This window comes from Drosophila grimshawi, unplaced genomic scaffold (assembly GCF_018153295.1).
Source record: "Drosophila grimshawi isolate 15287-2541.00 unplaced genomic scaffold, ASM1815329v1 contig_848, whole genome shotgun sequence".
NCBI lineage: Eukaryota > Metazoa > Arthropoda > Insecta > Diptera > Drosophilidae > Drosophila > Drosophila grimshawi.
Genome location: NW_025063692.1, coordinates 18,533,627 through 18,546,668, shown reverse-complemented (window position 1 = coordinate 18,546,668; position 13,042 = coordinate 18,533,627).

The following is a 13,042-nucleotide window of genomic DNA, read 5'->3' as shown; positions in this document are numbered from 1 at the left end:
CGCCACACCACACCAGACCATTCCCCATTCCCCCCCACCACACAGTTTCGCATCCCACCAACCATCGCCTAGTGGGAACGCTATTGCATTTACAGTGCAATGATTCAAATTGTCGCCTTGGATTATGGATTTATTACGCGTCTCGTTTTTAGTAAGCTGCAAGCGACTGCAATAGTGCATGCTGCTCGCAATTACTATCAATGTAGCAACCAGACTGACGACGACAGACCAACACTCTTCCCCAACCACCCCCCCCACTGACACACGCCTCTCCATTTTGGTGTAGTTTTCGGTTGAACTCTGCACTACGTGATACAAGTGTGTAAATGGGTGTGTGTGCCAACTTGACACTTAGTTTTGTGTTGGCGTCTGTTCTATATGTGACATCTCGAATAGAAATGCGAATATCTGCATACTAGTCAAATACAACCAGAAAACTGTAACACACTTGAATAAATATATATAAACTCTAAGTGTGTCCAATTCGAAGTCTTGAATCTCTCCGTAAATATGCTTTTTATTGTGCATAAAATTATAGTTAATATTTCAAGAAAAGAATATGTCCCATGCATTTATCTCTTATGCTCTGAGACCTGAATAAAGCTAAAGACTTTAAAGTACATATATTCCGACATTTTTACCTGTTTATTACAATTATTATTATTTTCCCATATTTGTATTACTATGCTTTTGAATTTTTAATAACATGTAATTAACTTCATCTAAACTAATTATTGCATTTTATTTCAATTGATTTTTGCACTTAAAATTGTAGTTTCCTTAATAACAAAAGAACACCTTTAACAATAATAATAAAAATAATACTAATATGAAATTGCGTAATAAATTATAGACTTGTATTGAAAGTGCAGAGTATCATAATTATAAGCTACACATTTTAAAGCACGTCAAAGTTCAATTTGTTTATTTCATGAATGCTCACAAAGTTTAGCCCAGAATCTTCAATAGCGCTAAATAAATTTTGGAGGCCATAAATTGACCAAGATTCCTTACAAAAATGTATAAGATAATAACAATAAGATTGTGCTTAGTCAGAAAATTTCACAACTGCCGGGTCGACCCTTCACCGGGCTCTTGGGTCCAACGAGCAATAATATTCAAAGGTACAGACAACGAAAATTGAGCAAACTCATGCCCAAGCTAACGCTTTATGCCACATGCATCATGCCGCATGACGCATGCCGCATACCATATTTTTGTGCTTATATCGTACTGGTGCCAAGGCCCCATCACAAATGCCTAAATGCGGCGACCAAAACATTTAAACAAAGCATTTGAAAGCTTTTCGTAATTATTATTATATATTATGCGTTATTTGTGTACAAGTGTAATTGTTGTCAACACAAAAACAAAAGCAGATACAACATTTTGCAATATGTTGCAGCCTCTGAAATAAATACGCTAGAAGTAAGTGTCCATCACTTTTGTCATGCAACATATGCAATCGATGTCGAAAGTGGCATATCTGTGTTCAACATTACTTCAAAATGTATGGGATAGTTTGTATTAAAATGAAGTCAAATTTTAGGCCGAAAATACAGTTGAAACCTAAGCAATTGTTGTATTTTGAACTTCAATAGTCAAATATGAGTTTTATTTTGGCATTTCATAAATATTGGATTACTCTAATTTCTTATAAATGTCTGATATAGCAAAGATTTATTTTACACATTTTACACACGGATAAAAATCCTGTTAAAAATATTTTTGGAAAATAATTTTCTAAAGCGGAATGTTGTGGCCTTAATTTTTCTAAACTAATATTAAAACTATTTAAAAACAATTCCAGAGTGTTTTTATATGTGTACACAGAACTTGAAAATTACATTTTTTTGACAATTACAAAAATTTGTATTTACAGAGATAAAATATGCAAACATTTTAGGATGTCTCAACCTTTTAAATTAGACGACCATTTTCAGAATTTTATAAAGTTTTCTTCTTCTATAAATTCAGCTTTGCATTCGTGAAAAAAAAGACATTTTCAATTTTGAGTATATTTTTTACCGTATGATGCCGAGTTGAGAATAATTATTCCACATCTTTGTTGGACACAAAGTATTTTTTAAATACAGGTTAGGTTGTTGAAACGGATACATTTAAGTAACCAAAAAACTTAATCTAAGCTAGGATTTTGCCTTGCATGGGCAGAATTGGATTAAGATCAATTTACTGCATTTACATATGGCACATTATAGTGTCTGCAAGGGTATTTAGGCATCTGCACAAGACACAAATCTAACTAATCATTCCATATTGTTGCTGTTGCTGTTGTTTGATGTCGTTGTTGTCACTGCGTTGCGAGTAAATTGCCGTTGACAACGCTGACATTTCAAATTTAGACGTTGCCTGACTGTTGACCGCACATAACCAAGTGCTGTTTGTGTGCCACGGCAAGTAAGGCTGAGACCCCGACCTCCCGCTACCACAAATGGCATCACTCGATGCCCCTCTCACCCCAGAAAGCCCCTTCAATTGGCAGGCAAACAGCCACAGCAAATAGCCCACAACTCAGTCACTCACACATTTTTTGCTACATTTTGTTTATTTTGTTAATTGTCATTGTGGTCGGCTTCATCTCCGTCTTGGTCGCAGCCGCACATAAAAAATTATGTAAAAATGTTAGAAGAATTTCCGTTTGGCAAAAACGTGTTAAAATAAAATGTTTATGGCATAGCATCTAAGCGTTGTCGTGCAGTCAACGGAGCCAGGGCCCAGTCATCGGGGGCAAGATTTGGGGGCATGGCAGCAGTTCGACCTGCACAAAGATGCAGCAGCCGCCACAATGGAGTTGAAGGCGTCACAGATTAATTAACGTCTCTGCGATAAGGCACGTTGCACTCAAAAGCAGCCCGCTGCCGATGTTGCCTCATCCAAACACCCAACGTAAATCCCATGGCCGTGATAACCATTTGGCTTCACCTGCGGCTGCCGCATTTGAAAACCCCTCCAAATGAAAGGGAGATGCTCCAACAAGCTGCACTTATCACTCATCACGAACAGTGGCTAAACAAATTCCAATTCTTTTGAAATATTATAGAGCTGTAAATGAATAAATGTAGATAAACAAGAAATTACTCTTTACTGAGATAGTAAAGCTCAAAACCGGAAAGGCTTTCATCTTCAAGACCCATTACAAGAGAAGAACTTCCATTAAAGAACCTATTGAACCTATTGAACCAATTGAAAATGGGTGAAATAGACGTATGTAAACGGCAAAAGGAAGCATCGCCGGCCAAATAAAAAATATTCTATTCTATTCTAAAGTATTATGGATCAGGATCAACAGCCGATTCGATCTATTGTATCAGTCAGTCTGTCCGTCCGAATTCAAAGACTATAAGAGCCAGAGAATATAGATTTAGAATATAGGTTATCGATAAATCCATACAGATCAGGCTTGCTTAATTTTGTCGATAACTGTCTCAGTTTCTCGAATATCGATAGTTTGCGACTGGCATAGGCTTCTAATTGATATAAAATAGGCATATCGAAATTATTAATCAAGATCGGATATGAAACACCCAAGTTAACTTTCATGGGGAATGAGTGCACGCTTGGGTGCACAAGGCTTTTGAAAGTAAAATGTGGCAAATAAATATATATATTATAATTACAAATACATAGGTTCAGGTTATATCGTAGTCGACCTCACCCGACTGCGTTCTTACTGTGTTTTTTCTTTTTTGTTCTGTCCTATTTGCAATTAACAAAAGTAATCGAATTTTGAAAATTAAATAAAAATACGTGTCCGATAATATTTTTTATATACAACACGTAGACCCAACAGTGGCTTTGGTCAGTTAAGGCCATGATTAATGAGAGCAATATCCATGGTATGTCCACAATATGGCTGAATTAGTTGGGCTGCAACTGCCGGAGAAATGTGGTAAATCGCGGCGCATGCTGATTTATCTAACATATCGCGAACAGAGCGACGGGAATAGGGATATGCGAGCAGGAGAGCGCTACGGCTCTCGACTGAGAAATGACGTCTAGACGATTTTTGTTTTCGGCCAAAACAATGGGACTCGGCAGCAGCAGAAGCGGCAGCAACAACAATAGCATCAAGTACAAGATTGCCAGCTTCGTATTAAAGCTTGGACGTTGCATGAATTTTAGCCTCTACTGCCTGCCTCCTCTGTTGGCAGCTGTCCATTTCCTTGGGATGTTTAATTTTTTATTTCTGCGCTTTTTTCAGGTATTGTTTTTTTCTTTCTTCTTTTTCTGTTTCTGACATTTCGCTTAATTTTCGTTGGCCTCGGCTCTTTTTTCGCTGTATTTTGCCGTCCAGCTAACTAAATACCTGTATAAATATTTTATTACGCAAATGAAACAAGCATTGTTTGCATTTTATTTGTATGCTTGGTAACCGTGCCACATCCTGCAACAGGATGGCGCCGTCTCTAACAAACCACTGCGCCATGTCCAACAGCGTCCAAGTCCTGCCTGGCTGATTCTGCTACTGGTGCTGCTGCTGCTGCTGCTGCTGCTGCTGCTGCTGCTGCTGCTGCTGCTGCTTTTGACCAAATGAAATGGCCACATAAAGGTGACGGCTCTGCCGACGGCGCGCCCAAGGAGAAGCCGATGAGAGCACGTGCCGTATCCTGGCGACATTCATTTGCATGCTGCCTGCAAGTGGAATTGAGAATGGTGAATAGGAGGAGGAATGTTAATGGGATGGCGAATGGAGGATAGAAGATGGAGAAAGGGGCCACCTTGACCACAGACACAGAGCAGCCACAGAAAGCATAAAGAAAATTCAAGAGAATTTCTAAAGCAAGTATACACATTTCTAACCAGTGAATAGAGGTGTGTGTACGTGTGTATGTGTTGAATGTGTGTGTGTGCGCCTGCGGGGGATGTCCTTAGTTGTTTAGTGTATGCGTGTGTGTGTGTGTATATACACTATAACTAATCAAAGTGCGTTCCTGGATAACAGTGACTAAAATTCTTATGACTGTCAGCTACACACTCCAGAATCGACTGAATGTCGTAAAATAAACAGGAAAAATGAAGACGATGACTGAATAGTTGCAATTCTCAGTTAATAAATATATGTATATCCATAAAACGAAATCAGTTCTTAACTCAAACTTGTTCACAGTGCATTGGAAGTAAGGTTATTTAACGTGAATGCAAGGATGGCAAAATACAGAATACACTCGAAAGGCAAATAAAATAGAGGGAAATGGAAAAGAGAGCACAGACTGCACTCAAAACGTGTTAGTTAAGTTGCCGTTGAATGGAAAATGAACAAATTTCAAGCAAGTGCTGCGTGAATAAATCAAAAGTTCAAAATTGCACACGAAAATTGGGTGAAATGTGTTGAATTCATATTTCCATTTGATTGTTGAATGCAAATTCACACTCGAAACCAATTCGAGCACCAAAGACAATCCACTTAACTCCAGTACTCAGCCAACAAAACCGGGAAAACAAATTAAACATAATACTTCACAGAGCTGGGCCTATTGGCCAAGTCAATGTGTTAATTGGTAACACAACAGCACAAAAAAGAAAGAGAAAAATATAGCAGATAGCAAATAAAAGACAGACAGACAGAGACAGAGAGAGACTGCTAATGAAGATTACGTCAACTTAACTTGAAGAGCCTCAGAGCCAAACCAACATGGGAAATAATGTGTATTTTTCATGTGAGCTTGTCGCAATAGTAAAATAGATTTGCGTATTGCTTCGTTGAAATTTCATGAAACTAAGCATCTGATGCATTGGATCGTGGAACTGGCAGGATCTGGACAATGGAGTCGTCTGGTGTCCCCCAATGATCAAGTTCCCTGTGCTGGCTTGTTGATCTTTAATCGACCAACTGGAGTCGGCTTTCTTCAATTCCTTCAATTAACGATCAAGTTCAGGTTATCCTGCCGGTGATCCGGAGCTGATGCAACCTTCGAGTAAGTATACAATAAATCAAAATTCGCTTTGCGCATCTTTTTCCTACAGGAATTGAAGCAGCCCTGCAAAATTCTAGTTTCCAGCAAATATATGCATCAAAGTCTGGAAGCATTTTCAAAAGTGTAACTACGAATTACAGCATTCCGAGTATAAACCTCATATAATTAAACCGCTTTCAGATTTTATTATCAATTATTAAGTACAGTTTCAAACTCCACAGCTGACTGTGAGTCTCTCCATGAAGGCGAATATTGAAGGAGTTCTAAATATATCGTAATATTAAAGATATAAAAAGCAAAAACCCTTGATCTGGAGCCAGCGAAAGACTTATTTTTTATTATTATGTACTGCAACAGTTTTTATTATTATTATTATTATTGTTATATTAGTTATTAAGATCATTCTGTGCATTTAATTTGTTTTTTTTTGGTTAGTATATTAGGAAGGATCTTCAAAGAATTTTGTATATTGACCCGATGCAGACTAATAATAAGTAAAAGGAGTATTATGTGCAAATCAATGTGACAAGCACATCATACTCGATGTAATCTATGTTTATTTAGTCTTACAACTTTCTGACTATGGTAGTCCTTCGTCAGCTGCAATTAAATTCATGTTAATATCCATAGACGACGAATACTGGTCACTTGTTAAACACAAATCCAACCCAATACAATCCAACTGTTAGCAGCTTCAAATGATTTCAGTTCAAAGTGTTGCAAGTCGTTGATAGAAAAATGTGATATCGATTCAAAAGGAACAAAAAATAAAAATGTTTATGGCAAGAATGAACGACTTTCAGATACTATGAACTCAGTTGTAGAGTATTTGTATAAATTCCAATATTTTTACAGTAAATAGACGTGTACAAAACATCACTGTCCATAACTTTGATAGACTCTGAGTTCAATAGCTGGACTCGTCCGGTTCTATTTACATTCCTTTACACTGTTCGCTTTATTATACCCAGTTTTACGCATTTCACAGGACACAGGGTACAAAAAAAAGAAGGAAACTGAAAAAGAAACATTACGCATACGTCGCATATGACAGTTGGCCATCCATTTTATACAGTCGTCGCTGGCTTGTTTGCTTAGCAAATGATAAAAACCGACGGATTGGACGAGGAATGGCTAGTTGGCTTTTAAGTCGGGAATAGCGTTTCAGGAAGCATTCAACCACGGACTTTGCTTTTAGCTTTTGCCGGCTAAATAATCAAACAGCGAATTGACACAAAAAATTAGGCTAATGACAAGCTTGTTGAGTGAAAGCGACAACATGGCTAAGAGCCAAACCAAACAAGCCAATCAGTTGGGTATCTCGGGCGAAGTATGCTGGAATATCTATCTTGTTTTCTAGATATATATATATATATATATATATATATATATGTATGTGCCTTTAATTTGGTACTCTCTTGATGATTTAAGTGTTTACTCGATTGCTTGTGCAATTATTCATTATTATTTGTGTTGTTTATTTATTTATTTGTCTGCCAAGCGAAGTGACTTAACAGTTCATTCATTTGTACTTGAAGCTCTTTAGTTAATGCAACATTCATATTTAATATGTGCGTTTATATGTATTTATATTTTTATTTGTATACTCTTAGCGTTAATGATGCAACTGGCTTCCCTTTGGGTCATGGTAAAAACACAAATCGCAATAGAAAAATATCGATGTCAATTGATTGGAAGAGCTAAAAAAAAAACCATTCAAATAATAGCAGCAGCGATTTATCAGCCTTACTCAGTTGAAGGACGGTGCCCAGCATATTTTTTGGGCCTTGTCGTCGAGCAGCCTTAATGACTGCCACACAACAGCAGCGTGTGCATTTCTTGGCCATTAGCCGCATGCCAAGTACGAAGCAAGGCAAATGCATTTTCCAACTCATTTAATTCGTTTGATTGTCCTGCCCCATCTTATGTCTGGGCTGCATGGCATTCATATTCCTTGCCTTCAGACTTCCGTTTTCGATTTGCCTCACTCTTCTGCACGCCTGCCATCATCATGCACACAAAGCCAACACCATTGCCACTGCCATTGCCATTGCCATTGCAATTTTCCAACAATTTCATTTTCATATTTTTTTACTCTCTTGCTCAAAGTTTTCTTCTTTATATATATATATATATATATATATGTATATGCGCTTTGCTTGATTTTTCATGAATTTTGATCACCTAGCCGAGAGATTTAATGGCTCCGACTGGCACTGGACTGAAGCGCTTAGCAATCCAAGCTCTCTCTCTCTTTCTCTCTCTCTCTCTGTTTCACTCGCACTTAAGTGATTTCAACATATGTGCATAAATTTCACACGTGGCAAGCCTGCCACGCCAGTCTTCATGCATTTTACATGCACAAAAGGATTTCCAGCTCAGCATCCTCAAAAGTCGGCTGTGGAGCATAAAATGCTTCAATACCCAACCAAAGTCAGTTGTTGATATTTCTTTTTTTTTAACTTTACATCTTTTCCTGTGGCCGAAGATGCAGCTGCCAGATGGCAACTGGTGCAACTTGTTCGTTAATATGGCAACATTTAATTTTTAATCGTTGCATCCGACTTACAATCGCAGCAGCAGGCAGCAGCAGCAGCAGCAGCGTTAGGGCTGACCACGTTGCAGCTCGTAACCCAATGCGTTACATATGTTTAATGAAGAGCGTTGCACGCACGAGCTGCCCCTGCCATGTAATTCCATCCATGCGATTGGAACTTCTGCACTCATTGCCATTTCCACTTGTCATTCCACTGCCATATCGACCGACAGTCCTTGAAGCCATAGTAACACCCACAGAATTCATCCACTGAAACGATTTTTGTGGTCAATAGTATGTCTATATTCATGCAGAATCATGTAAGTATTATTTTAATTTGCTCTAGATACGAATATCTTGCAGAGCACATGAAGTTCTTAACACAACAACTCAGCTGCAGATTGATAGTGTTCAATCCATCGATAAAAAATAAAATATAGCCAAAATTATAACTAGAGAGTTTGCAGAAAAAAAAGGAAATTTACAAAATTTATTAGGTTTAAGCACTTTATTCTTAACTGCTTATATATAAAATAGATTGGAATTCTTAAACTGTTTTTTAGTTCGGGAAAAACACATAATTTTGCATATAGAGCACATCGCATATAATTTAAATTCAATGTCATCGAAATGTATATAAGTGCGTAAGAATCCATAATATTCCAACATCCCTTCTTAGGAATTCTTCACCCAATCGATTTATGTTTACTGTGTACAAAATATAAATAAAAATAATGTGTTCTGCTGTATTTGGTAAGTATTCTGCAATTGCAATTGAAATTTTCTTGCAGCGTAGTTTGGTAAGCCACCTCTGTCTGTGCACTCCACTGAATGACTCTCCTTAGGCTTGCACATATGCATTTAAGGCCTTTACATGTATGTAGCTATAAATATGTACATACATACTTACATATACGTATCCGTATGTAGTTTCAGACGGATATGTATTCATGCGGATGGTTGCTGCAAGGCACTGCTCGGCACGGCGGGGCGTTGCGCTTGCCTCTGATGCTGCGGCAAGTTATTATAACAGTTCATTGATTTTCAATTTTCGATGCATTTCATTGCAAGCGTTTTCATTGTTTGCCTTTCATGTCCCCGCCCCAGCTATTGAATTGTAGTCGGTACGGTGAAAGCGGGCCTACCCAAAAACTCCGCTCGCGTTCATTCATAGGTCGTTTATTTTGGCAGCACTGGAATTAAAAAATAAAAAAAAATATAAAAAAAAATAGGTAGAAGGTAAATTAAAAAATAAATATAAAAATTGTAAATGTGGAAAAAAGATATATGTTAACGATTTTCGTTTGTGTGTGTGGCATTTTTTCAGTTGGTAGCTTAAACATAGCAAAAGTGCTGTCGTAATTCTGTAATTCTGATTGACTGCGACTTAATGTACTTCCATCTGAATTCATACACAGATCCATACTAATATACAAACGATTAGTATGTATCAATGTATATGGCTTTAAGTATTGTTTTTTGATTAAATAAAAGCAGATGCAGATATTCTTGTAAGATTTGGATTTAACTGCTGACTCTAGTTGAAGACAGGCAAATTTCTAAGAGGAGTATTCCAAGTATTCCGAGTATTCAAATTAAGTGGCTCTAGCTATATAAACACCAATATGCTCTGTGTATCGTCGGTATCAGGGTATAAGCATTCTCAGCATGGCTTATAAAACCACACACTTTGCAATAACTTTTAGCATATTTTTTCTTTTCCACCTGCTGTTCGTGTCTGGTCAGACTTATGCAATGCCAATGGACCAAAATGAAAAGCGACTGGCTAGACGCCCATATATCATATGTTATTGACAGCTTATTATTTATTTAACAATTTAATAGTAACAAAAAAAAAAAAAGTCATCTTATTGTCGCATATTTGGAGCAACACTTTTATCGAACGGCTTTTGTAAGTGACCGAACACTCGCTTTTTAGGATGGTGCTGTGTGTGTAGATGTCTTGCGATTGGCCATGGCTAATTAGTAGCACTTTCCCGGCTCTAGATCCCAATTGTAATGACCATGACTCTGTTTTCTATTTGCGGATACTTTCAAATTTAGCCACACAAAGCCCATGCCACATTTGCTGCCAGACAACGATTGGTCATGCTATTTAAACATCAACTGAATAAATATTTATTTACTTGCGCGACTGTTCCAAAATAATTTCATAAATAATATCTCATTATCTTTGCAGTTAAAGAAGGATCTTAGTTGGCCAAGTGCCAAGTTACACTCCTTAAAATATTGATTTAACAAAAATCAATTCAGTCATCTTCTGGAAGTCTGGAAAGAATGATAAAATCACTAACATTATTACAATATATGTATGTATATATGCCCAAAATATTTAATTGTTGACAATGTTGCACGTTTCTCAAACAATTGCCAAATCTAATAGCATTGGAGAACTCAGATAATTGACTGAGTAACAATAGTTATAACTAACGAGTCATTGTTATGAAATTTCTCATTATTAAAACATACAAAAAAAAAAAAAACAAAAAAAAAAATGTAGAAAATTGGTATTTCAAGCCAGTTGATATATTTATAAATTTGTTGTTGTGCGTTGGGTAATCAATGTCAACAAGTGGAATAAAAATCATTTGGATTTGGTTGAACAAAACAACAATTTTGTTCAGGTTAAAAGAAAACACAGCACAGAAGAGCCAAGATTGAAATTATGGGAAACAGATTCGAAAAGCACGCACAGATCTTTTATAGCACATCAAGTATTTTCACATATGATCATCTCAACAATTATCTTTATAAATTATAGTTTTAAGTACACTTAAATTTTAAAAGAAAATAATTAATTGGATTTTTAAAAAATGTATCCACACAACTAATAACACTAATAATATAATATAATAATAATATATAATAAAATTATACACTTGCATGTAAGAAGAATGTAACTGAATTTAATAAAGAAAATACTTCAAATATCTGATTCTGGATTTCAAAACTGTGCAATGGTTTTGTATTCAATCTAACAATTTTTATACCACAAATGATAAATCCATTTGGATTATTTATTTGCAAAATTGAATAACTTGTGTACTTATTTATCTAGCATTACGATTATTAAATCAAGAATATTTTAAAAACAAAGAAAAAATGACAATTTATTCGAATTTATTGCCAAGGAATATCTTGCATTCCTTGTGGAAGTCAATTAACGCGTTTTGTTACCCGCTTCGTGTCACCGAACAGAGCCACATTTTCAGGCATATCTCTTCGCTTGCCAGCCTTTATTGCTGGCTTGGTATTATTCATTTGAAGGTGTGCCGATTATGATTGTTCTGCGTCCGCCTTTGAGCAAACAGCTTCGAGTCATGTTAATGAGAAGTGTGCTCGTTCCCTTTAATTATGTGCATTTTGTAGAACTGCAGCGTGTCCCCTTCATGTGGTGCAATGTGCTGTCAAATGCACTGAGCCATTTAATTAGGCCAGCATGCCCCCTTATCCATAAGTCGAGCTACATGTGTATATATATATATATATATATATGGACATTTGTATACGTATGTGTAGGTGTACAGTTTCCTTTGTGCAATCTACAAACATAATTTGTTTCTTTGGGGGTTGTTGTCAGTTGCGCTGCACCATAGGGTCCATTATTAATTAAGTGACAGCACCGAGTTGGTTGACAGCAGTCGCTCCTGTGTTGGCAATGGTTGTTGTTTGGTTTTGGCCACCGTAACTGAGGGAGCCAGCCTATTGGTGTCATCAAATTAACACTTGTGTCGCATCTATTTCAATTTGCAATACCATTCGATATATTGCTTTCCCGTTGCTGTTGTCGTTGCCAGTGCAGTTGCAGTTGCAGTTGCAGAAAACTCACAGTTAGCGCTTTCTCAATCTAATTTTCGACTAGCTGCCAACCAACATTTAAATGCTGCCACCGAGAACAGATCCAATCAGCCCCAGCCCCATCCTATCAAATTGAAGAAGAATTGCGGGACCAAAAGCACAAATCGAATCGATTCTAAGCGGCTTATTTCGGTGGACATTGTAAAATGTGCGGTGTGTTAACCAAATTAACGAACTGCCCCCGGGTGTTGCCACTATCATTGGCCTGCACATAGCAGGCCACCATCCACATCAGCACAGTCCATTGACCGCCTTCAGTTCGTTCAATACCCGCATTGATTTAGAGTTCTGCAACACCAAATATTTAAATATACATTGATTAAAATGAAAATACACACATACATACACACTTGTATATTTTGCTCGTTATTATACCTTGATACCCAAAGTATCATAGTATATTGGTTTTGTGCAATGTCCACAATTCTCAAAAGCCGAAAACTCCCACAATTTAAGTGCTACAGTTACCAAACTTGGAAGGAAGATTACAAAGAACCGTCTCCAATAATAAATAAAAGCCTATAAAGGCAGACTTGAACGTTAGATTACTAAAGATCCACTTCAAAGATCGCTCCCCTCTGCCACATGTTGTCAGCTGGTATCAAAGTACTTCGTAATCTGCTACACTCGACTGCAACATTCTCGATTGTTTAAATTATTTTGGTTATTTTTGCATTTGCTAGCTGCAGTT